At 60.7% G+C, this 24,062-nt stretch overlaps 1 long non-coding RNA gene across 3 annotated transcripts; it reads right to left on the reverse strand.

The window, feature by feature from the left end:
* Positions 1 to 5,531: 5,531 nt before the first annotated feature.
* Positions 5,532 to 17,526, reverse strand: LOC144382423 (uncharacterized). 3 transcript variants are annotated; one of them, XR_013449371.1, is made up of 6 exons: positions 15,122 to 17,523; positions 13,139 to 13,273; positions 12,695 to 12,854; positions 11,820 to 11,967; positions 5,921 to 6,216; positions 5,532 to 5,780 (listed from the first exon to the last, which is right to left on the reverse strand). It is a non-coding gene; the product is annotated as an uncharacterized LOC144382423 (long non-coding RNA). The 3 variants fall into 3 exon arrangements; XR_013449370.1 differs by having other exon boundaries at positions 5,532 to 6,216; positions 15,122 to 17,526; XR_013449372.1 differs by lacking the exon at positions 12,695 to 12,854 and having other exon boundaries at positions 5,532 to 6,216; positions 15,122 to 17,526.
* Positions 17,527 to 24,062: the final 6,536 nt, after the last annotated feature.

The raw sequence follows: 24,062 nt of genomic DNA on the forward strand, positions 1-24,062 counted from the left end.
TCAGGGGGAGGGGGATTGGGTGCGCGGAGTTGGGGGGGGCGGCCCGCAGGGGAGGGTGCGTCTCTGAAGAGACACCTGCGGTTGGGCTGGCCGCTCCTCTACGCCTGCAAGGGTGGGGGTGGGGTGCGGGAGAACGTCCCGTACAGGTGGTGGTGGACCCTCGGCTTCCAGTCTCTAGTGGGGGTGGGGGTGGCAGGGCAGAGACCACCCACCCCCATAGCCATTCTTGGCTCGCTTCCCCTCCCCCCAGCAATTATACGCTTGGGGTCCTCCTGGGCCACACCCTTCACCCAAGTATCTGCTGCCTCCCTTGCAGACGTGGATCAGAGCCCTCCCCCAGCACCCAGGGTCACCCCCACCTGTGAGCACTGCTGCCAGAGAGACTACCTCGGAGGGGACAGGGAAGGGACAGACAGGCCTCGCCTGATGCAGGGGGATGGCTCGCGTGCCATCCTGCAGAAGCCATTGGACTAAGCACCATGATGGGGACGGATAGGAGGATGTTGAGGGCCCCCCTTGGCTTTGGGAGAAGCTCCCCCCCCCCAGGGGTTCCCTGCTTCGCCTCTTCCGCTGCCTCTGCTCAGTCTCCTCGGCAGTGCCCGGCTCCGTGCTCACGTTCAGAGCCCAGAGCGCGAGGTCTCCCCGCCGCGGTGCCTCGCACAGCCGGAGCGGTTCAGTCTGGCACAGCCCCTGGAAGCTCTGTCTGTCCTGAGGGGCAGGCCGGTGACCCGCCGCCTTACAGCCATCCTGGCCACGCTCCTCTGCTGTTCCGCGGGGTCACAGCCCTGGACGCCCTCAAGCCTGCCACTCTTGGGCGAGGGGATGGAACTGGGAGGCGCTTAATTGCCGAGGACCAGCCAGACCCGAGACTCGCTGGGGTGGGGTAGGGCGAGGGCCGTTGTTTCCAGCCACCCTGGGTCCCACCTAGCCAAGCCGGGGCAGGAGAACTCTAGCTCAGAACCCACCTACCCGCACCCCTGCAGTCCTGCTCAACTAAGTGCCCCATTCCCTCTTAATCATTTTCAATTCCCTAAACCTTTGCCAGGACCTCGGCGCAGGCCATTCCTCGGCCCCTGGATCCGAGGCCCGGTGGTGCCGCTGTACCGGGCCAGGTGGATGGGGAGGGTTCCCAGATGAAAAGGGCGTTGGAGAGTAACCACAGGCAGGGAAATTGAGGCACAGAGAGACGTGAAGGGACCGTAGCAGCCTCATTCACAGTGTTGCCTGAGCCCCAGCGCCCCGGACGTCCCGTTCAGTGAGAATGGGAAACTGAGCGCTGGAACCGGAGGGTAGGCGCGGAGCCCCACGCAGCCGGCCTGCGGCCGGAGCGGGGCCCGCCGGGGGTGGGGAGCCGCGGGAGGAGCTGGGCGCACGGGCGGATGCTGCCACCCGGCGGCGACACCGCGGACGCTCGGACGCGGGACGCGGGCACTGCGGGGCGGGGCGTCGCGGGCCTCCGGTCCACGCCGGCTGCCGGGCTGCGAGGTGAGGGGTGTCCCCGACCCTATTAGCACAGAGTCCGGGGACCACCCCGCGTCCCCACAACCGCCAACCCCAGTCTCAGTGTCCGTTCACGGGGCGAATCCTCAGAAGCTGTGGGGCGGTGGTGGGGCTTCCCCGCTCAGGTCGGGGCGACCACGCCAGAGCCCCCGGCCGCGCGGACCCCCAGCCGCCCACCCCAGTCCGATCCCGAACCTGAGGTTGGGTTGGCTCCAGAAGCAGCCGGGCAGGGTGGGGCGGGGAGAAGGGAGGGTTACGGCGGACGAGCGAGCAGGACGCCTGGGTTTGTCCTTGGTCTCAACCTGTCTCTGTGCCTCAGTTTCCCCGGGAGGACGGGAGGTAGAGCAGCGCCTCTCTAGATGGAGAGGGACAGTAGCGCAGCGTCGTGCTGCCCCCTGCTGGCCGCGGCGGGAGGCGGCGCCGGGGACAAAGGTAGGCGGAGCAGGGCTGGGTTCAAGACCTGTAAGTCGCTCCCTCCACAGTGTGTGCTTTCTCCTCGGTGTCTCCAGGGGAGTCTCTGAATGGCTTCAAGGTTGGGGGAAATCTGGGGTGGTAAGAGCTCTATGATTCCCCTTCCTGTGTGTGTGTGTGTGTGTGTGTGTGTGTGTAGACGGGTGCACACTCTAACACACATACCAAACTCGTTCCTGCCCCAGGGCTTTTGCACTGACTGTCCCTTCTAGTGCAGTGCTCTTCCCCGATTCTGTGTGACCCCAGCGTAAATATCGCACATCGCAGGGGCCCACACATTCCTCCTCCCAAACATACTCACTGGTATTCTCTATCCTAACAATCTACTGTTCCCTTTGTGACACAGAGGACAGTATGCCATTACTTGCTCCCTGTCTACCACCAGCCCATAAGCTCTATGGAGACCATCTTCACATCTGCTTTGGTCCTCGCTCAGTTAAGTGCTCGATAAGCAATTGTCAAATGAACAAATGATTTTCCGGGAGGCAGCCAGCGTCCGTGACCCATAATGTTACAAGCCGCAGAGAGCAGGGACCTGACACCGACTCCTTTAAACATTGCGATCGAGCTCCAGCACTGTCTCCAGGACCACACCCCCTTCTTGCTGCCTTTCTCCTGCCTTGCTCTTGCGTCTTGTTACTGGTTCACTGACAAGTGTTTTCTGAACCCCCACAACTCAGGTTACACTGAGCGTGTGTTGGGCACAGTCTAGATAAGGAGCAGGCGCCCGACTACAGGACTTCACGCATCCTTGTGCAACGGTGCTGTCAGACTCATTGCACAAAATGAGGAACTGAGGTAGAGAAGGAAGTGCTTGGCCAAGGTCACACCAGTAGGTGAAGCTGGGACTCGAACCCAGGCCCATCAGGCCCAGAGCTTGGGCTCCTTCCACTGCACATCTCAACCGGCAGGGAGGCTCGGCCTGTGCCTCATGGAGTGGAAGATATGGGGCAAAGCACCCACATCCTGTTGCTGGGAGTCCCCAGTTCGATGGGGGAGCACAGTGTGGCACGAGGCCAGAGGACAGCAGGCCCTGAGGAAGGTACCAGCAGTACTGGGCAAACCCCTGGGGTAGTGAGGTGCATGAGAAGGGCCTGGAAAGCAGTGGATTTGTGGTAACAGAATTCCTAATGGCTCCCCAAAATGTCCCGCCCTAATCCCCAGGACCGTGAATATGACAAGATAGCATGCCCATTCCCGTACATGGCAAAGGTGTGACAAGGTCACTAATCAGTTGACTTTGAGTTTGTCAAAAGGGATCATCCCAGTGTACCTGACCTAATCCCACCTGCCCTTGATAAGCAGAGAATATTCTTGTGGCCTCGTGGCAGGGAATTCGGATGGCTTCTAGGAGCTCAGAGCAGCCCCCGGCTGACAGCTGTGAGGGACCGGGGACCTCAGTCCTACGGTTGCAGGACCTGAATTCTGCCCCTAAGTCCCCAGAGCCACCAGCTGAGCCCCTGCCTTGCCCACATGTGGGTTTGCACATTGTGAGACCCGAAGCAGAGAACCAGCCACACCTCACCCGACTTCTGAGCACAGAACTTTGGTGTAACAAACGCATGTTCTTTTAAGCTACTACATTTGTGGCAGTCAGCCACACAGCAATATGAAACCAATACAGTGTGATATGGACATGCAGAGAGAGGGAAGCAGAAATCCAAGTGATCGAACAATATGAACAAGGGCTGCTGGGTGCTGGGAGGTCGTGGAGCAGAGTAAAAGATGAAACCAGGAGGAGACAGGGGCTCAGACACAGAGAGGCCAGAATGCCAGGCTGAGGAGCATGGACTCAATTTCATGGGCACTGGGGAGCTATTGAAGACTCATGAGGGAGAGAGGCCCACCTGAAGTGGGCCCTGAATGCAGTGTCCCAAGCTTGCCTGACCAGCCAACCCCTAGGATGAATCCAGACCTACGTCTGCAGGATGTCCTGGGGAAGGGGCCTGGGGATCTTCATGATGAGTAAACAGGTGGCTCCGGAGATCAGCACATTCGGGAAATACTCCTATTGGACGACTGTACGAACAGTTGAAAGTTCTGAGTCTGTATCCCAAATCATCTCTGTGCACGCGGTTTTCCAAAGCCCCTGTCGGGGTGGGAGGGGGTTGTGGGGAGGAGCCCCCCCTTTGTGGGAGGGGCAGAGCACCCTCTGGTGAGTGAGAACCAGAGCCCACCTGGGAGAAGAGGATGTCAGAGACAGATGAGCTCCAGCAGAAGCCCGAGAGAGCCTTCCGGGGAGTCCTCCTGACTGCCCCATGTGTGCTGCCAAGGGCTCCCCTGGAGAAGTGCAGACAGAGCTTCCCCCTTTCCCGGGGGAGAATGAGGACCCCACTGCCCACCCAGAGCTTGACGAGATTGCATGGGGTGCCCAGAAGCCCAGAAAACTAGAGGGAGTGAGCACGTGGATCCAGCGTCTGTTCACCAAGAATAAAATGTGCAAGCTCTCCTGTGACTTCTGATCTCTGCAGGGGCTTTGAATCCGGGACGTGAGGCATTTGCTGGCGGGCTCAGGGCCACCTTGGAACAAACTTGCTGTTTGGCTCAAAGGGGGTAGGGGCCGGGTTGGCCCCTGCAGAGGGAAGCATCACCAGTTGCTACCTTGGTGACTGGGGGTCCCCCACCTGTCTCAACAATCAGGTCGGTGTCATCACCCGCACTTACAGGTGCTGGGCAGACTGAGGAGCAGAGAGAGCCCTGCCAACCCCAGCTGAACTGTGATTCGAGAGAGAGAGCAGCCTTTACTGTATGGATCCCCGGTGATCATATAAGAAAAGCAGGGAAAGAGTTTATATTGTAACAATGCAATTGAGAGAGACCAGGCGCCACCTACTGGAGGATAGTCACTTGGCCTGGGTGAGTTGGAGACAAAAGGACGTGGGACCCTCAGGATTTGGGCCCAGAAATGCGGAAGGGGGGCAAGGACTAGGGGCCAGCATTGGGAGGACACTTGGGGACAGCGGGGGCCAGTCTTTGAAGCGTTGCTTGGACATGATCCATCCCATGGAGGCTCAGCCAGTGCCTGAGGATGGCCATCATCAGGAGAACGCCGCACACTTGCCCGGGTGGAGGAGCTATGGTTCGGAGGAATGACCCGACCATCCCAGGACAGAGGGGGTCCCCAGGATGAGAGACTTCCAGTTATAAAACCAGACAGTCCCAGGAAAACCGGGCCACGTTGGTCACCCTAGCTACAGCACCTCTTTTTCTCATTGCTATGGATCTAGAACCTTCCATCAGTTCTCAGCAGCTGCAGCATATAATCCATGAACTTTCCATCGGGAAGACGTCTGTCTGCCTGGGACCCAGGATTTCCACTCCCTACCAGATGTCCCTGTGCAAACACCTTCCCCTCCCTCTTTTCAAAGACCCAGGACACTCAGAAGCCCCTCGGGACAAAGGGTGGGAGCAGTGATGGGCAGCGAGTATGGAAAGAAAGAAAAGTGCCCATATTGGTACCTGAGTGGGAGCAGAAGGCAGCCAAAGCCCTCCTCGGGCAAACGCACGGCTCCCACCCTGAAAGGAAAGATGAAAAAGGGTGACCCAAGTCCTGAGAGTAAGAATTTTTATAAGAACCGTATTAATCCAGGATTCGGCAGACTTCTGCAAAGGGCCAGAGAGCAAAGCATTCCGGCTTTGCAGGCCCACATGCAGTCTCTGTCATGCAGTCTTCTCTAATTCGTTCACTTTCTTTACAGCTCCGTAACAGCATAAAATCCACTCCTCGCTTGGGCATTTGGCCCCTGGCCAGAGCTTGCTGACCCCTGTATTAGCCAGGACTTTTCCCATCGCAGATAACAGAAGCCACGCTGTAAGGAATGAAAAAGGAGAACCACTGATTCTCATAACTGAAGCATCCAAGGCAAGGACAGCTTCAGGCACAGCTGCATCCAGGGCTCAAATGAAATTACTAGTGATTTCTGTTTTTCCTGCCGTTGGTTCTGCTCACCTAGAAGTTAGCCTCAGCATCAGGCAGGCCCTCTCCACCTCACCCAGCGGCCCCTCCCAGCTCAGGCCTCTGTCTTTGCGGCTCCACAACGGCGGAGGAAAGAGCTTCCTTTCCCACCTTCCAGCAGCACATCAAGATGGACTGTCGCTGCCTGTGAGTGGTCTGGCCTGGGTCCCTGAGCCAGGCACTGTGGCCAGAGTAGGAAGCACGGGCCTGGGTCCCATGGGGTTTTGGAGTCCAAGTTAGGGTCATTCTCATCCAGATGGCACAGACTCAGAAAGGCGAAGCGGTGGCCCCTCGAGGAAAATGAAAGGAAGCGAGTGAGTGCTGGGCAGGAAGAGAGCCAGAGTCCACCACACATTACAAATGTTGTATTTAACACACACGTATAGGACAGGCTCCATTCATTCGTTCAACCTCAGTGCGGCCCTGAGGAGGGAACTGAGGCACAAAGGGGATGGGGTGGGGCTCAGGGCCTGGAGGGCGGCACAGCCCCAGAAACTTGCCACTGCACATTCCGTCAGTAGGCCAAAGAAAGGCCACAGGAGCCTTTCCAAAGATGCCAACAGGGCACTGAGAAAAATTCAAGGCCCTTTCCTGATGTGAGAAAAACAAGCAGGCCACAAACAGAAACTTAGAAACCGGGGCCAGAGACTCATTCCCATGACGGGAAGTACCTGATTCATTAGCTCTCCCTCAGCCCTGCCCCAAGGCTGGCCTTTTGAGCCCTGGACTTTCTGGGCTTTTGATGTGAGCCCCTAATGCCATTCAGCCTCGAATCTGGGGCAGAGGTCTGTGGTCCACTGTTCGGCCCTACCTCTGGGCCTTTTCCCTGCTGTTGCATGCTGTTCCCCATCTGGAACTCCTTTCCTTCTGCTTTCCACTACATTTTACAGCCCAACTCTGACCACTGACCTCTCGAGCTGTTAGGCTGGGTCAGGCCATGAAGGACACTGAAAGCCAGGCCAACACCTTGGACTCTGTCCTAGGCAAAGGCCAAACACTATGCACCCGGCTGCCTGAGTAAGCTGGGGGTTTTCAACAGCAGCACCATGGACATTTGGGCCTGGATCGTTCTCTGTGGTGGGGGCTATGCTGTGCCCTGGAGCCCCCACCCGCCAGACCCATGTAGCACCCCTCCCCCCGTTGGGTCTCCAGTCATTGCCAATGTCCCCTGGGGGAGGTGGGGGCAGAACGGGCTGATACAAGGCTTGGACTTTTCTGTGTGGAGGATGCAGGTTCCACACCCACTGCCTGCCCCCCACCCCATGCTACTTACTGTGTTTCTCTGGGCCCCCTAAGCCTTCGATTTCACAGCTTTGGGTCTGGAGGGTGTGGCCCCAGCTCCTTAGCTTGGTGTAGGAGACCTTCTCTCCAGGGTCAGGTCCTGCACCGACCTGCCCAGTCATCCCGCTGGTACCATGTGATCCACTCAGACCCTAACAGCAGTGCTTAAACAAGATACGTGTGTATTTTTCTTTCCCATAAAAGAAGTTGAGATGTAGGAAAAGTAGGACTAGTATAAAGGCCATACATATCATCCAGAACCCAGGCTCCTGCCAGCTCCTTGTTCTGCCTTCTTGAGCATGTGTCCCTTCACCTCCAAGTGCAAGACGGCTGCTAGAGTTCTGCCATCATATCTACTTTCCAGGCTGCAAGATGGAAGAAGGACCAAAGAAGGACATGCCTTGCCCCATTCCTGGACACGCCCACTTACTTCTCACTGGCCAGAACTTGGTCACATGGCTAGTCCTAGCTGCAAGGCAGGCTGGGAAATGTAGTCTTTTAGCTGAGCAGTACTACACCCAACTAAAATTGGAGCTGTTATGAAGGCAGATGGGGAGATGGATATTGGGGCACACAATCACCAACCTCTCCTCACCCTGTGACCTACTCAGATGTCCCCAGCCTGGATCCACCCAGCCTGTGGGCAACTCATTATTCAGACCTCCTCCCTGGGGGTTCAGCTCGGCCTAGCCTGCAGCCAGGTCCAGGAATTTTGTGCTAAAGAATAAGGGAACAGGTGGACACCCCCCCACACCCCCACTCCCAGCCATTCCTGTTCTCAAGAACAGTGTTGAGTAGGACCCCTGCTGGGCTGATCCTGTCAAAGCCACTGATGTAGGCAGGGCTGGGGAGGTGCAGGAGAGAGGGTCGCCGTCTAATGCAAACACTTCTGTTTTCTGCTCCTCGTCCCTGTGCTGCTACATCTAGCTTCATGCGCTCTTCGTGCCTCCAAAACCAGGTGTATTCTTTAGAAACCAGGACTGAGTCACTAGCTTCCCCAGCCACTCGGGGAGTGACTGGCCAATCATTTGGGCGAGTGGGAAACTGAACCAGGGACTCATCCTTAAAAAGCTGGATTAGCTGCTGAAATGTAATTGCAACTGTAGCCATAATCCTATTTGCCAGGTTGATCGCCCCAAATTAATGGGGTGTTTGTTGTCTCAGGCACCAAGAGCCATGGCACCAGGGCTGACCACTGACTGTGGTGACACCTGGGGATCTGCATCCACGCCCCACATGACTCATAGTCAAAGTACCAGGTCAGAGCCCTTGCTTTAAGGGTGGGAAGAAAGCAGCAGCTCAGGGAGGGAGAAAGCTGCCAGGGTCACCGGGTGGCCAAGCAAGGACTCACACCCAAGTGTGCTGACCCCAGCATCCAAGGGGGTCCCCCTGGGGTTCCACCATAATCCCTCCTTTAGCTGCAGCGAGCTGATCCAGCATCCTACCCACAGGCTGGGGTCCCCGGCCTGGCCACATGGACTTCCTCGCCTGCACGCATCCCCCAGTGCAGGGCCGCAGCGAGGTGGGGGCATTGACCCCGCCCCTCAGCATGCCTCCCACCACGGGGGCTCCTCGTCTTGGCCTGAGACACACACAGACCACCAGAAGGCAGCTTCCAGGGTGTGAGGGCAGGATCCAGTCCTGGCCCAGGAAATGCCTTTGTAGCTCAAGTTCTGGGTCTCAGTTTGGTCAGCTGTGAAATGGGAGGTTGTCACCAAAGCTGAGGCCTTGGCCAACCCTAATGCCCTGTGACACCCCCCCCCCCAAATCTGGACAGCATTCCCATACTGGTGAATGAATGAATGAATGAGTGGGGTGATGGACCTGCCCTGGCCCATCAAAACTTGTTTCCCTCCTTGGCACCTGGAGGGCTCTCCCTCTGCTCCCCACTCACTTCTATCCAGGTTTAACTGAGGGAAACACCCCATTCAGAGCTGCTGCCTGAGGCACCTGGGGGTTCCCAGTCTCAAGAATAGGTTTGAACCCGGCCACTCTGCACACTCCCTGTGGAGCTCAGCTGCACCACTCCTCCCCAAGGCGCCACATCCAAAGGGGCGCTGACACCCACATCGCTGGGGGGCTCCTCGGGGCTCTCATAGCTGGGTCCTGGGCTTGCAACGAGAGAGCAGGAAGTAGGGGCTAGAGGATAGGATCTGGAGATGGGGTCTGGGGGCCTGGCACACATTAGATGCCCCAGTAAACAGGAGGCTTCTTGACTGCAGATGACAATACTTGCAAGCACTGGGGCATTTGCAGGTGCTTATAATGCAGAAGCTGTTCTGCGGGGGGTGGGGGGCTCCTCTGCAGAGGAACTGTGCCCAAGGGAGGGGGCCAGTGGCACATGAGGTTGGCAGCCCTGTCCGCATGCTCTTCCTCTTCCACGTGGGCAGCTGGGACCCCTGTGGAGGGACGGGGGTGGTTCCCAGCCAGGGCTGGGCACAGAGCCCTACCTCTGAGAAAGTGGGTCCAGCCAGCGTGCCCCGTTTCCTGACCCACCTCCGACCATGCGGACACCCCACTGCATTTCACTCTGTCACTCCTTCGTGCTGATGGTGCCCCTGCCCTCCCTGCCTGGTGAGCAATGGCTCAACACAGGGCCCAGAGGTGCCTGGCCGCAGGAGGCCAAGTTCAATCTCCCTCCTCCTTCCCTTTGTAAAGGCTGGGACTTTTAGGGCATTCTCCCCAGAGACTGGAGACAGCAGGGGGAGGATTTCAGTGGTGGGAACCAGCTCGGTGCAGATAAACGTGCCTTGAAGTCACACGTCTCACTGGATTCCTGGCTGGTTAAAGTATCTGAATGTGGTCCTCCCTTGGAGCCCACCGGGGAGGACACTGATCCTGCCCAAGGCCTTACAAGCCAGTGTGGATGGAATGAGAGCTCGCAGGGGGGCTCTGGGTGGGCCTGGAATGGAATGATGTCGGATCTCCTGTCCTTCACAGGAGGATAGCAGCGGGAGCAAATTCATACGTATATAAAGCAAATACATTCCTGGGATGGTTTGGTCGACAGGGTCCACGGGGCAGATGCATCTTTCTTTGGCCTGGGAAACACTCTTATGAGCCCAGAAATAGAGGTGCAGACTTTCTGAGGCCCTGAGACATTCACTATTCCCCCTGGGACCTGGGACCCAGGACTGGCAAGTGTGGAGGACCCCTGGGATGAGGGACAAGCCTCCTGTCCCAGCAGGAAGACCGTGAGCTACTTTCCAGCCTCTCTGGGCATAGCATTGTCAATCATTTGGAACCAAGGCTCATTCACTAGCCCCGGTGACAGCAGGAGGAGGGAAGACCACCATCTGTTTCTGACGGTGGCCCAGAGCCCAGGGTCCCAGGGAGAGCCACAGAAACTGACAAGAGCCTAGGGCTATGGGAACCCCAAGGAGGCCTGCACCAGACAGGAGTGTTCAGGGAAGGCTTCCTGGAGGAGGGAGGCTGTTGCTGAGCCCTGAAGGATGAGCCAGGCAGACTGTCCAAGGAATAATCTTCTGGGCCGAGGGACCAGCATGAGCAAAGACATGGAGGGGAACAAGAATAAGGCCCATCAGCTGAGCATAGAGGCCACATGGGTCTTGCTTCCCTTCCAGTGTTATGTGAGCGGCTTCCTTTCAGAAGCTCCAAGGCTTTGATCTATAAAAGGGGATACAATGCCTGCCTGTGCGCATAGCGTCCCTGTAGGCACCTCCCTGTGGTTCCCAGGAGCACTGTCTCTGCACCGCACCCTCATCAAACCCACTTGCACTGAGGCTCCAGCCCCAGCCCCCACCACCCCTCTGGCTCAGTGAGAGTGACCCCTCACAGTCTGTTTTGGGCACATTGCCTAGAGCATCCTCTCCCAGCCCTTCTTCACCAGGAGACTCCTGAAACCCTTCTTCAGCCCACTGAGGTGGCTGGCACCACCTCCAGGCAGCTCTCCTGGTTGCCCCAGGTAAGCCCGAGATGCTCCCTCCCCTTGGCCCGTACAACCCCTTTGCCCTCCATCTCAGCCTGGATCCCGATGTGCTGTATCTGTCCCTGTCCCTCCAAGAGAAGCCTCTGAGCAGATCTGGGACTAATGACTGCTTGCACTCTGCTTTACCCCCCGAAACCTGAGTCCACAGTGGTGCGTGGGGTGTGTGGGGGAGGGACAGGAGCACGACCGTATGGCCAGGGCTACTGGGGGCTGCCCCGTGATGACCTCGCAGAGAGCTTCTTTGGCAAGTGATGGTGGGGGTGGCGGAGGGGGTGGTGGTGGTGGAGGAGAGGGTGGGATTTTAGAATATGACAAGAAGGAAAACCTCTTCTCCACCCACTGGGTCCAGTTTTGAACCTGGATTTGCCCCCACATGTTACAGGCCCTGGATAAGAGCTACCCACTTCTGCCTCAGTTTCCCTGGAAGTGACGGGAGGAGAAGTGTCAGGTGACCTAGTCACCTGTTAAAAAGTTCTGCAACCAATTCTGATGTGAGGGTCCTTCCCCCCACCAAGCAATCCTTGGACACCAGCCGGACGTCCTGCGGTTGGACTGGGCGTGGCACGGCCCACAGGGGACAGCGTCGGGCCCCACGGGTGGAGGGCCCAGTCCCACACATCTGCCCCCCACCTTCAGACGCCAGTCACAAGTCCCCATCGTCACCTGTGCTTCTGACCGACGGTTACAAGTCAGGGGTTCCCGCGACCCCCTCCTCGGGTTCCGTGAATCTGCCGGCGCGGCTCACAGGGCTCCGAGAAACGTCCCGCTCGCCAGACGGCAGGCTTGCGGGCCACGGTGTCCTCAGCCGCAGCTGCAGGGAAGGAGGCAGAGGGCGGGCTGCGGGGAGGGGGCGCCGCTCTCCCGCTCCTGCTCCTGCTCCTGGAGGCTCTCCCAGCAGGTGCTCCGGGGTCTTGACTTCCTTACTGGGGCCTGGGTGACGACATCACTGGCCGCTGGTGACCCATCGGACCTGCAGCCCTGCGGCTCTGCTCTAGGGGTCCGGGGAGGGGGCGGGGAGGGCGGAGACCGACCACTCCCACCCCCTACCACCCAGGGGGTCTCCTGGGGGCCAGCCCCCGCCCCCAGGTGTGGGCCAGAAGCCGCCTCGTTAACATGACAAAAGACACTTTGTGGTTCTGGGCGCTCAGGAAATTCCCAGGGGGCTCTGGGCCAGAAATGGCCTGAAGACCAGCTGAGTATTTCTTATTAGGAATCCCAGCTCCACCCGTCTGTCCTGGGCCCGGGCCTCTTCGCTCTGTGTGGTCACCTCTTCCCCACGGGCAGAGTCAGGATCCGGGCTGGGCCCCAGGGCCCCCCGGCGGCTGGCCTGCCTGGGGACAGAGGCGAGGGGGAGGAAGCGGGTCCCTGTGAGATGCGGACCCAGAGGTGGTTCTGCAGTGACAAGCCCGGTGACACCCCCCTTCCTGGGCTCACAGCCCCTTCTGGGCAGTAACACCACTCACGCCTGAGAAATCAGACGTTTCTGCCTCCCCTTGCGCCCTGCCCTCTGTGCTTCTTGACTCGTCCCCAGGACTCACGCCTGCAGGTCTTTGTCCCCAGGCAGCCCTTGACCTTGGGGTCCGCCCCCGTCTTGGTTTCTCCTCTGGGTCCCCGACAACTCCCAGTGTGCCCACCAGAGGGCGCTGTGCAGCCGGGAAAGGATGTGGCGGTGAGCTTGGGCAGTGAGTCCAGACGGTGCTAGAGGGACAGACGTACGGAGGGCTGTGTGACCCCCGCAGGTCATTCACTTCTCCGTGGTGGTGCCTGCCTGGGGGGTGGGGGGGCTGTGAGGAGCACATGGTGAGGACCCAGGTGGCTTCCGGCCGCACTCCGTCCCACCGCGGGGGACACTGAGACCCAGTGGGCAGGAGGATTGCGGGGACCAGTATTCGAATGTGGGGTCCCCATGGGGCCAGGGGCAGGGAATGGGGCTTGCAGAGGCCAACCGAGGTGGCTGAAGAAGGGCTGCGCACATGGCTCACATTTTGTGCACGCGTTCCTCCGCTGGTGGACGCGTCCGTGGTGTGTCTTGTGGGTTGAGCTGCGGTGAACAGGGGTGCGTGGGGCCTGCTGGAGCCCCTGCTCTCTGCTCTCCTGGGCTTTGCCCACGCGGGGGTCTGCGGGTCAGAGACTGTGTTTCATTTTTTTTTTAAAGATTTATTTGTTTGAGAGAGGAAGCCCTGGGGGAGGGGCAGAATCTCAGGCAGACTCCCCACTGAGCGTGGAGCCCAACACGGGGCTCGATCCCACGACCCTGGGATCACGACCTGAGCCGAAATCAAGAGTCGGGGCTTAACCAGTGGAGCCCCCAGGCATCCCTGTGTTTCGTTCTTCGAGGAACGGCCAAACCGTGTCCCCGGGGACTGTGCCCGGTGCATCCCCGCCGGACGGCACCAGGGAGGGGCCCGGGTTTGCCGCATTCTCTTGTTAGTTCCCCTCGCGTCTTATCTTTATTATGATTATTTTAGCCTCCTGGTGGATGTGAAATGTCTCTTTGAGCTTCACGCCTTTTTATGGTCCAATAATACCCTATGCTCTCCCTCGTGGTCGTGAGGGAGAGGGACCCCAAAGCCAACCCAAACCCCCGGTGGCCAGGGCGGCGATAGGGGCAGTGGGGCTGGGGAAAAGTCAGCACTTCGGGGAAGTTTCCGGAAGGCACGAGGGGCGAGGTGAGTTGGCCGGCAGAGCAGGTATGAGTCTACTGAGCTCCAGGCTGGGGAGAGCTGGGCAGCGGGGGACGCGCGGATGGTCCTCCTTGATGGTGGCCCAGATGGTGGGGAGGCAGGGCTGCGAGCTACGCACAGACACACACAGACACATCCCACATGCACACACCTTACGCTCACCTCACACACGCGCACACCCCCCACACACACACACCGCAGAGACAGACACACTCATACCTCACACGCATACATATCCTGCACACATAGGCGTGCACGCACACGCGTCCACACACACGCGCTCTCTCTCTCAGGCTGAGGACCAGGGACCATGCCGCCATCACAGCTCGCTCACTCAGCAATGTGTCAACCAAGGACTTTTTTGCAGGCTGCTGGTGCCAGGTTTTATGCTAAGAGATTTTGGAGACACCAAAATAAGCAAAAACTTGAACACCTTCCCCTTGGAAAAAACAACAACAACAACGACAGAGCCGAGTCTAGGGCGAGAAACCCAGTCAGAGTTGCTTTAACCGCCCCCTCAGCGCGGGCAGAGCCTCAGACGCCAGAGAGAGCAGCGCCGGCAGATCTCGGAGGGCTTCCCTGAGGCAGCCCTGCTTGGCGGAGTCGGTGGGGTGAGGTGCAGAGCCCAGAGTGCTGCTGGCACAGGGCTCGGGACAGGCACGGCCCTGGGCACGGCTGGCTGGGGGACCTGGCTGAGTGCCACAGACGAGGGCCAGCGCCAGCACTGAGGCCCGGGAAGGAGCTGCGTCCTTGGCCGGGGAGCGGGGAGGCTGGCAAGGTCTGCCCGCTGGAGCGGGGCCGTGGGTGCTCAGCGCTCGGACCTCGGGGCTGGGGAGGGCGGCTCCTCAGTACACGTCTGCTCCGTGCGCTCCCAGCGGGCTCCGCAGGCCGGCCTCCTGGGCCACGGACCTGCTGGCTGGGCGATCAGCCTGTCCCAGGGGCCAGCCCTGGAGTCACAGGGGAAGGGGGCGGCCAGCGGCTTGGACCCTGACTGGTCACTGGAGTACCCAGACCCCAGCTGGGCTGCACCAAGAGGGAGGCTGGGCTGTGGTTAGGAGCGGAGGCCCGCCCAGGTCACAGGCTCCTTGCCCAGACCGCTCTGCCGAGAGCCTGTCGGTTCCCTTGGCCCAGGCTAAGGGGGCATTTCCACAGTGGGGAGACCAACCGGCAGACAAACACATGGGGTGTGGTATGGGGGTCGTGATCACCGAGCCCTGCAGGGTGCAGAGGGGACTGCCAGGTGGGGCTCGGGCAGGGTGGGAGTGGCTGGGGAGAACTTACCTAGTCCCACTGGATATGGCAGGAACCAAGACAGGCAGGTCCCAGCACAGCTCAGAGCCAGTGTTGGGTGGGGTAGCAGACAACACATCAGCACATTTAACAAGAGCAACCGGACGGGGTGGGACCCTACTGGAAGGGCAGAGAGGAATGCGAGCCATGGGGGAGAAGTGTAGCTGAGACCTGGAGGAGAACATGTTAGGCGGAGGGCACAGCTCATGCAAAGGCCCTGCGGTAGAAAGAAGGTCAGCACAACCCGAGAGCATGGACTGTGGGAGAGGCACAGATGAGGAGAGTGAGATTTTCTAAAGCCCCCCACTTACCCCCCCAGGCAGGGTCCTAAGGCCCCTCATCATTTTAAAGCTGAGAAGAATCAGTTTGATTCAAATGGAGACTCCTCCTCTGGGAATCTGGCACCCTGAGTCCCAGCGCCTGGCTGCGGGTTCACTCCAGGACACGCTGTCTTCCTGTGTGGCTGGGAAGGCGGTGGGGGGGCCTGGCCCCAGGCCACCCCTCCCCCACTGGCGCATTGTCTGTGCTGCGGCCGGAAGCAGCTCCTGCCCAAGGCAGGCAGGGCGTGGGGACAGTGAACCGGTGACCGGCTCCTTGTCCAACCAGAAGCCTCACGCAGCACCACTCTCTGTGATCAGCCCCCCTGCTCCCTGGCCTGGACATCGGGGCTGGGGGAGGGTGACCTGCCCAGGGCCCCCAGGTCCACCCAGAACCTGGAGTTGAGGAGGCTGGACATGGCAGGCTGGCCCCTGCCTCCTAGCACAACCGCCCAGGCCGAGATCCCTTCCGTGTCCTTCGGCCCACCCCAGGACCACCCAGCCATCAACTGGGCGGGTAACCAACCCACCATTGCCCCTACCGCAGATGGCGGCCACTTCTTGGCCAAGACAGAGGGGAGAGAAACGCCAAGACCTAATTTACAAGTGAAATGTCTCCAGGACCGGCCACCTCCTCCTCCCCAAAGGAAAACAGTCCAGCTTTTAGGTTCCCACTGAGCCGGTGTAGCCACAGAGCCTCACTTCCTGGCCCCGTTGGAATTCGCATCCGAGACCCCCAAGTCCAATTGGTGGGGATCGGAGGAGGGGGTGCACGGGTCACCCCTGGGACCCTGCAGGCGTCCGCTGGTCCCCCGTGGTGCACTCTGGGCTGGGGGCCGCAGGGGCTGAGACATCCCAGCCTGACCCTCCCTCCGAGCACTCTGTCCCTGGAGCAGCCTTGAGGAAAGATGGACACGTCCAGCCCAGGGCGATGGACTTCATGGTTGAATCTGCATCGAGAGCTCTTCACACTCATGATGCTGGTCAACAGGGTAAAGTGAGTCACCTCAGAGTCCTGCTTCTTCTCCAGCAGCCCCTGCCTGCTAGAGCATCGCGGCCAGGGGCGCCCAGCCTCAGACACCAGCCGTCCAGACAGGCCTCAGTGACCGCAGGTTCTCCTTGGGGTGTCGAAGTGGGGACCGGCTCTTGCGGCCACGCCAGCAGGCACAGGCCAGCCCTGCCCTGTCCTGAGGGGCAGCGACCCTTCTCAGGCCCAGCCCCTCCCCCCGTCGAGCCTGCCGCAGCGTCTTCTCAGGGTCGCTGGCTCACCAGCTCCCCGGAGCCACTGTTGGGGACCAGAACTCATGTTGGCTGGGGCTCTGGCTTCTAGAAGCTTCTTTTGTAGTTTTTCTTTCAAAATGTCTCAGCCATGCTTTCCAAAGTCTATTTTAATGTCAAAAGCTGGCAAGAATCTCTGTGATCCCTCCCTGAGATACCTCCCTCCTCTCTGCTGCTGCCTGGCCGGGTGTGGGTGCCAGTGTTAGAGAGACGGGCACATCCCCCGTGCCAGGCAAGGGTGGTTATGCCCCTTTGTCAGAGGAGTCGTGGAGTCCAAGTAAATGAGCGGATCAGAGTTGTGCGTTCAGTGTGAGCATCTGAGGGCCTGGCACGCACTCCCCCCATTACCTTCTGTGGCTCCCCATTGCCTCCCTGAAGGCACAGCCCACCTGAACCTCCTCCCCAGGCACATGGGGGACCCCTCCCGGTCTTTGCCAACACAGGCCTCTCTGCCCCAGCAGCGCGAGCTCACAAGGTCAGCGTCAGAGGACCTTCTCCGCTCCCTGGCTTCAGAAGGGCCCTTGATCCACCTGGTCTCATCTTGCTTCAGCCTCCTTCCCACCTGCTATCCCCAACACGGCCTCCTCCTGGCTGCCGTGCTCAGCTTCACGGCTCCCCTTTGAGGTGCCCTCCTGATGGTCCCTCCTGCCCCTAGGCTCTCACAGCCCCTGGGACTTCAACCATCGCCCAGCACACTGTCTCCTGGCCGGACCGTGGGCTCCTGCGGACAGAGACCTGGGGTGCCACCTGAGGGGCTCATCCAATGAGAGGAGGCAGCTCAGCATGGGGGGACAAGGGGCACTTTTGGGGTGTCTGCTGTACTCAGGAGCCCGGGGGCCAGGCTGAAGGAGATGAGCCGAGAAACAGAACAGGAGAAGAGAGAGAAACGAAGCAGACAGGTACCGCTTAACCTCTGCCTGGGCGTTCCCTTCCTCCTCAAAGCCTTACATGTGCACTGACCGCTGAGGGGGCACTTGTGCGGGTGGAGGGGGCCCCGACACCACACAGAGGGGAGCAGGGATTTGAGCCCAAGCCCAGGTCAGGAGCATCCCAGCCCCCACCACCACGCTTTCCCAGATCACTCAGGGGTGGGGACATCTAAAGGGCTGTGGGGCTAAGGAGCCTGAAGAAAGGAGTCAGGCCTTGCCCAGAAGAGATTTGGGGGTGCAGCAAAGATGCCACAGGACATGTAATTAAAACAGGAGGTAAAAAAGGAATGGAAAGCGAGGGTAAGAAGTTGAGTCTAAGGGGAGGCAGAGACGTGCTCACAGCTTTGGTTCAGAGCTTCCCAGCAGCCCAGGCAAAAAGGGAAAGTGGCAATTTACCCAAATGACAACTCCATGGGTAGAGTTCGAAGGCATCAGGTTTTAATGCTGCAGCTTCCCTCCTGGGGAAGGTGACATGGGGACTGGGGGTTAGTGTGGAACTTCCTTCCATTCTGTATACATTCTGAGCAGCGGCTTGGGCCAGACCTGGGCTGAGCTTTGAGTGAAACTACAAATCGGGCTGCTGGGACATACTGGTCCCCCACTTGCCAAGTCCTCACACATGCCCGTCCCCGCACCTGGCTTCGGCCTCACAATGGCCTGCCCCCGTGTCTACCTCCCCTTCAATCGTACAAGTAAGGAGATGGAAGAAAGAGGCAGGCTGACCCTTAGGATGCAGCCGGTCCATCTGTCCTTGGAGCACAGTCTCTCAGCTTTGACTGACCCCGTGACCCCACAACGGGCACCCTGAACCCTGGGCCGTGTCCTTGTCACCTCATCACCCCAGCCAGGTGCCTGTGGCCACGGGCCTGCACTGGAGGACGTGGCCCTCTGCCTGACTCCCTAGCACTGTCCTTCCCTGAGCCGCCGCCCCGCCCAGGGCCCTTGGAGGCTAGCAGGTGCCGAGCCCATGAAGGCCGGAAGGTCTCATTCGGAGAGAGACCAGAGAGACTGCTCACAGCTGCCGGGTGCCAACCTGTGTCTTGAGGTTTGTTCCAGTTGCTGTGTTTGCTGCTAACAGATTGCCCCAAAAGCTGGAGGCTTACCATGGCCATTTTATTAGGCTCACGGGCTCCCTGGGTCCAGAATTTGGCGGGGCACAGCAGGAAACACCTCCTCTCTGCTCCACCGAGTCAGGGGCCTCGCCGGAGGCGGCTCAGTGTCTGGGAGCAGGAATCACCTGCAGGTAGGTCGGCCGACCACTGGCCGCTGCAGGCTGGGACCCTTCCACGCGGGGGCTCCTGACCAGCAGGTCCCAAGAGGGAGCGCCAAAGGGAGCCAGTAGAAGCGTGGGGCTGCTCCAGCCCTTCTACCACTTTCTACTCTGGGTGGGGAGGGGAACTAGACGCCGCCCCCTGATGGGGCCTGGCAAAGTTCTAGAAGAAACGCCATAGAGCTCCCACCGGTCGCCGGCTTTAGGCAGTATTCTCTGGGCTTCTGCAACAGGAAAATGCATGGCTGCTCTGGACAGTCTCTCGAATGCTGAGGGGCACTCGGAGTTGCAGTCTTGCTTCTCGGGGCCTTTGCTGACCACTTGCCCTTTATGTCGTCAGACCCACCGCCCACCCGCCCCGGCCGGCCCCAGAGGCTGGCCCAGACGGATACACGCAGGCTCCTGGCACACCGATGTTGGGCTCAGCTGGTGGAAGGTGTTGGCAGAAGGCCCGAGGCTTGGGACCCTTGCCCCCACACACACACACCTTGCTGCCACCCCAGCAGACTCCGTCCCTGCAGCTTTCCTCAGCTCTGCCCAGACCTGTGTCCCTTTGTTAAATGCTCCTCAGTGACCCAAACCGAGGGTGCTATCTGCTTCCTATGCACAGGGACCCTGTCCAGATGCAGAAACCACAGGGGGAGAAGAGGAGATGTCCACTCTGAGAAGGTTCCCCCCCCAGGGTCCCACTGTCCACAGGGCTCTGGCTGAGGGCTGACCCACAGCCCTCCGCTTGGTGGCTGGCCCTGTAAGCTCCTACAGAGAAATCCTGCTTTGAGGAGGTCACTGCCCAGGGGTGGGGACAGGGCTGAGTGTTTTAACTCCAGAAAGACCAGGCCCTGGTAGGGGAGCCGGCGCCAACTCAGACAGCTGAATAAACAGCCACGGTCATGTTTGCAGGCCCTGCAGCCTGGCTGCCCCGCATGCTGGAGGTCAAGGCCAAGAGCGGGGCGGCATCCCTCGGTGGAGGTGGGGGCAGCTCCCGGTCCCATAGCCGGCGCTGCTGTGGGCAGCGGGAGGGAGGGACGGATGGGTGGAGGGACAGACTGTGGAGGCTCTACGGGCCCAGAGTGGGGGTGCAGCCTGAGCCGGACAGGGACCTGGAGGGAGGTGGACAGAGCTGGGATGTGGAGGGTAGGGCAGGAGGCACCCACGCCCTCTGGTCCAGCGAGGCCAGGCCTGGTAGGTGGCATCACCCTCCCTGTCCTCTTTCCCCACATCCCTAGAGTCCAGGGACCCCACTTCCCAGGGCCTAGGGGGCCACATCATGAGAATGCATTCTTGAGGGGGCCTGGCCATCACCTTGGGGGAGATTCATTTTGACTTAACCCCCAAATAATAACTTCTCAGCTTTCCTAATTGCATCCAGCTGTGCAGGGCCACCAGGCGTCACAGCGGCTTCCCTCCCACTTCGATACCCCCGGCCTGGACCTGAGAAGGGAGACCCTGGGACACGGGGGTGATGAGGGCCAGATGCCTCCCGTCTGTACCAGGCCCCACGGGGACAAAGCTCACCTTGGCCGGGCCCATGTGGGCGCCGTGGCCTTCTGTGGAGGGGACGAAAGGATGGCTTTCCCGGCCATTGTCCTGAGGGTCACTCACGGTGCAAGGTCAGACCTCCTAGAGCCTGCCGGCCCAGCAATGACCTCTCCTTGCGCCCCCAGCCTCCAACACCCCCACCCAAGCCTTCCGTGATGCCACACTCCTCCTCGGGGCCAGTTTGGTCCCTCCCCAACCTCCCAGCCAAGCCCCACGTCCCCAGGAACGAATCCCTCTCTCCTGCCCCGGCTGCCAGGGAAGGTTGACGGCAGCCATACGACTTCCCCTCAGACTGCGAGAACCCCAAGAGCAGGGCCACATCTTGCTCCTCCCCAAATCCCTCGTCTCCATCCACCAATGACATTCCTGCCCATCAAGCACTCCAGCGTCTTCTGTGTGCTCACTGTGGTCTGTGATGTGAGCACCACCATTACCTCTCTGTGGCACAGAGAGGTTGAGTGGGCTGCTCAGCGACACCAGCCAGATAGGCAGGGGCTGCCCAAGGATGCCCGACAAGCAGCTGAAGGACCAGGGGTCAGGCCCAGCCCTGGTGTGTTTGTGGCACGACCGTCTTGGGTCTGGTTACCTCTGTGTGACTTGAAGGCCTAGGTCATAGGACAGCAAGACAGCTTCACCTGGATTACCTGTGTGTGCTCCCTTCCTCCACGTCAGAGCATCCGGTCAGGGTCTTGCCCCCAGGGGACCACCTCGTGAAACCCTCACTTCCTGAGCTTCTGTTTGTTCAGAGGCCAGTGTCCCGGAACAGTGGGGGCTGAGGGCACCTAAAGTGACATCAGAGGTGATGGCAAGACTGGCTGCCTGGCTGGGCCCTCGGGCACCGGCCTCCGAGGCTGAGTGCTCCAGAGACAGGCTGGGCAGGAACAGGAGATTCAGTCCCTGCCCCCTACCGGGACCAGGCTAAGCCTCCCACCTGCCAGCCTTGCTGTTCCCATTCCTGTCTCCTTCCTGGTGGGAAATTCAGGGAGACGTGGAGGGGCTTGGGAGAGGCTCACCTGCCCTCCACCTGCCCTGTCCCCCTGGGGACTCAGTGCCACGGATGTGGGGCTGGTAATCAGACTCCCTAGACGCTGGCCCTGGTCCCACCCCAACTTCGTGTTGGGCCCATCCTCGGCCTGGTCAAATCCTCCCTCTACCTGGGCCTCAGGTTTCCCACCAGCGAAAGTTGACACTTGGGTTCGGTTGGAGGATGGCCCCTCTACCTCTCAAACCATATGGCTCTGCTGGATCCCTGCCTGGCGCCAGCATCCTGCCCATGGTGATGGGTACCTAGGCAGGGTTCCAGGAACCAGGGAGCGGGAGGGCGGTGAAGTGTGGTTGAAGGGCCTGAGCATGCTTCGTGGATACCAGGGAGATGAGGGTGCCAGACATTAGAGACCGGGGGCGTCATGGGAGCAAACACCTGGACGCGGGACCCACCGGCACATCCCTATAGCTACTGAGCAGTCAGCCCTCCCACCTCCACCCCGAGGATGCTGCCAGGAATGTATGTCCCCGGAAGTGCATTCCACCGTGCGACCACCATGCACCCTTGGGCAGGTGGCTAGACCCCTCTGAGCCCATTTGCCTCTCCTGTGAGAGCCCTCGGTGATCAGCACGGCCTCCGGCCGAGGGCTGGCTCGTGGTGGGGACGCATCGAGTGCAGGGCCTGGGCCTGGAGGCTAAAAGCTGGAGAAGCAGGTGGTGGCTCTGGGTACTCCTGGGGTGAGTATGGGCCCTTGGCTCCCCTCTGCCCCAGGGCTGTGGGGTCTCAGGATCGTGGCACCACCTCATCCCCGCCCCTGCACCCGGGCCCAAACGCACACCTTCCTGTTCCCATGAACTAGGCCCTTCTCTTCTCCAGGTGGGTGACCACCCCACCCCCACGGAATAGGGAGCCTCAGCGCCCTCATCAAGCCCCAGGTGGCTGCTGCTTGGGGTGGGGCACTTTTCCACTTGAGGTGTGACTGCAAACGTCACCAGCCACCTGATGAACCATCTCCCTGCGAGGCCCCGCCCATCTGGCCCACTCACCCCTCTGAACCTCTGAACCCTGTCTGTACACGGCTAGGCATGACAATATCCTGCCTATGGGGGGACGAGGAGATCCAATGGAACAGAGCGGGTGGTGCTCTCAGCCAGGGCGCCTAGTGGGTGCCTTGTGGGCACCTCTGGGTCTGTGGGTGCCCCAGCCCTGTAGGTGTCCCGATACTATAGGGGCCCATATTTGTGGGTGCCTTCAGCCTGTGCGTGCCGGGTTTGGGGCTCGGGCCGCCATGTGCCCCTAGAGCCACCAGGGGGCAGCAGAGGGGAGCAGTTCCGCTCCAGGAGCAGGCGTCTGGCCCTCCCCAGCCCTTGCTTTGTGCAGTGAAAGCAGCAGGGAGACGGAGGAGGCCCAGCGGGGTCACTCCGGGCCAGCAGAGGAGTCTGGGCTCGGATCCTGGCCCAGCCACTAATCCCCGCACCACTCGGGCCTGCCTGGCCCTCCCCTGTGCACCCAGTGCCGCTCTGTGGTCCCTGGTCCCTTCCAATGCGGAAATGCAAGGCGAGGCCCAGAGAGAGGCCTCCCCCACACAGCTGCAGCCCTGGGCCGACAGACCTGGGGGGCTCCTGGCATCCAGCTGAGCCCCCCTCTCTGACCCCGGCCCCCAGGCGCCTCCAGTCTGCAGATGGGGAAATTGAGGCCCAGCCAGGAGCGGGGGCTTGGCCCCCGTCACTCAGCAAATTGGAGGCAGACACCCAGACCTGCCCTGCACACCACCAGCGCCCCCAACTCCACCAGAGCAGGGGTCCTGCTGGGCCCACCCTGAGAGGTGACCTTCCGGCTCCCGGGGCCTGGGGAGGGCCCCACGAGGCCTCTGGGGAAGTTTCGGTCCTTAGCATCCCTTCCTCCACCTGGGAGGGTGGGGGCTGCTAGGCCATGCTGGGCCCGTGGCCCCAGCCACCTGGCACGCGGCCTGGCAGGGAGTGGGGGAGCCGCAGGGGAGGGGAGTGAGTCACCCCTTGGGGCACGCCCTGCTCAGTTCCCATGGCCCCCCAGCGTCCTCGGCCAGGAGCCCCAGGAAGGGGAGCTGGAGGCTGCCTTCCACGGGGCCCAGAGAGGCCCTGAGGGGACACCGGGGGGCCGGCCTCGGCAGCCCTCCGCACACGCCAGCTCCGCGCTTCCTCCTGGCTCGGGCACCGGGAGGCGGGCGGCCCGGAGCGCTCTGCTCGGTGGCCGGAGAAGCTCGTGTTCCCGGAACACGCAGCCTGGCAGGTCAGTGCGAGCACATCGTGCGGTTCCCGGCCCTGAGCTGGGGGGTCTCAGGGTCGTGGCCCCACCGCATCCCCGGCCCTGCAGCCGCCTTGCCCCCCAGGGGTGCGCGCATCCCTGCCGCGGTGGGAGGCCGAGCGCGCCCCTCCGGGCCTCTGGGTGCCCGGGGGCGGGGCCGCCGTCGGGGGGCGGGGCCTGTGGGGTCAGCGTGGGGCTGCGGGCCGAGGCCGGCGGGGGCCGAGGCCGGGGGGTGAGTGAATGTCTGCGGCCTGCCAGCTGCCTCCGAGGGAGGCTGCCAAGCGTCCCGGCCCCGAGTCGCGCTCCCCCACCTGGCTCCCTGAGTCCCCAT

The sequence above is a fragment of the Halichoerus grypus genome, chromosome 6 (genome assembly GCF_964656455.1).
Source record: "Halichoerus grypus chromosome 6, mHalGry1.hap1.1, whole genome shotgun sequence".
In the NCBI taxonomy this organism is placed as follows: domain Eukaryota; kingdom Metazoa; phylum Chordata; class Mammalia; order Carnivora; family Phocidae; genus Halichoerus; species Halichoerus grypus.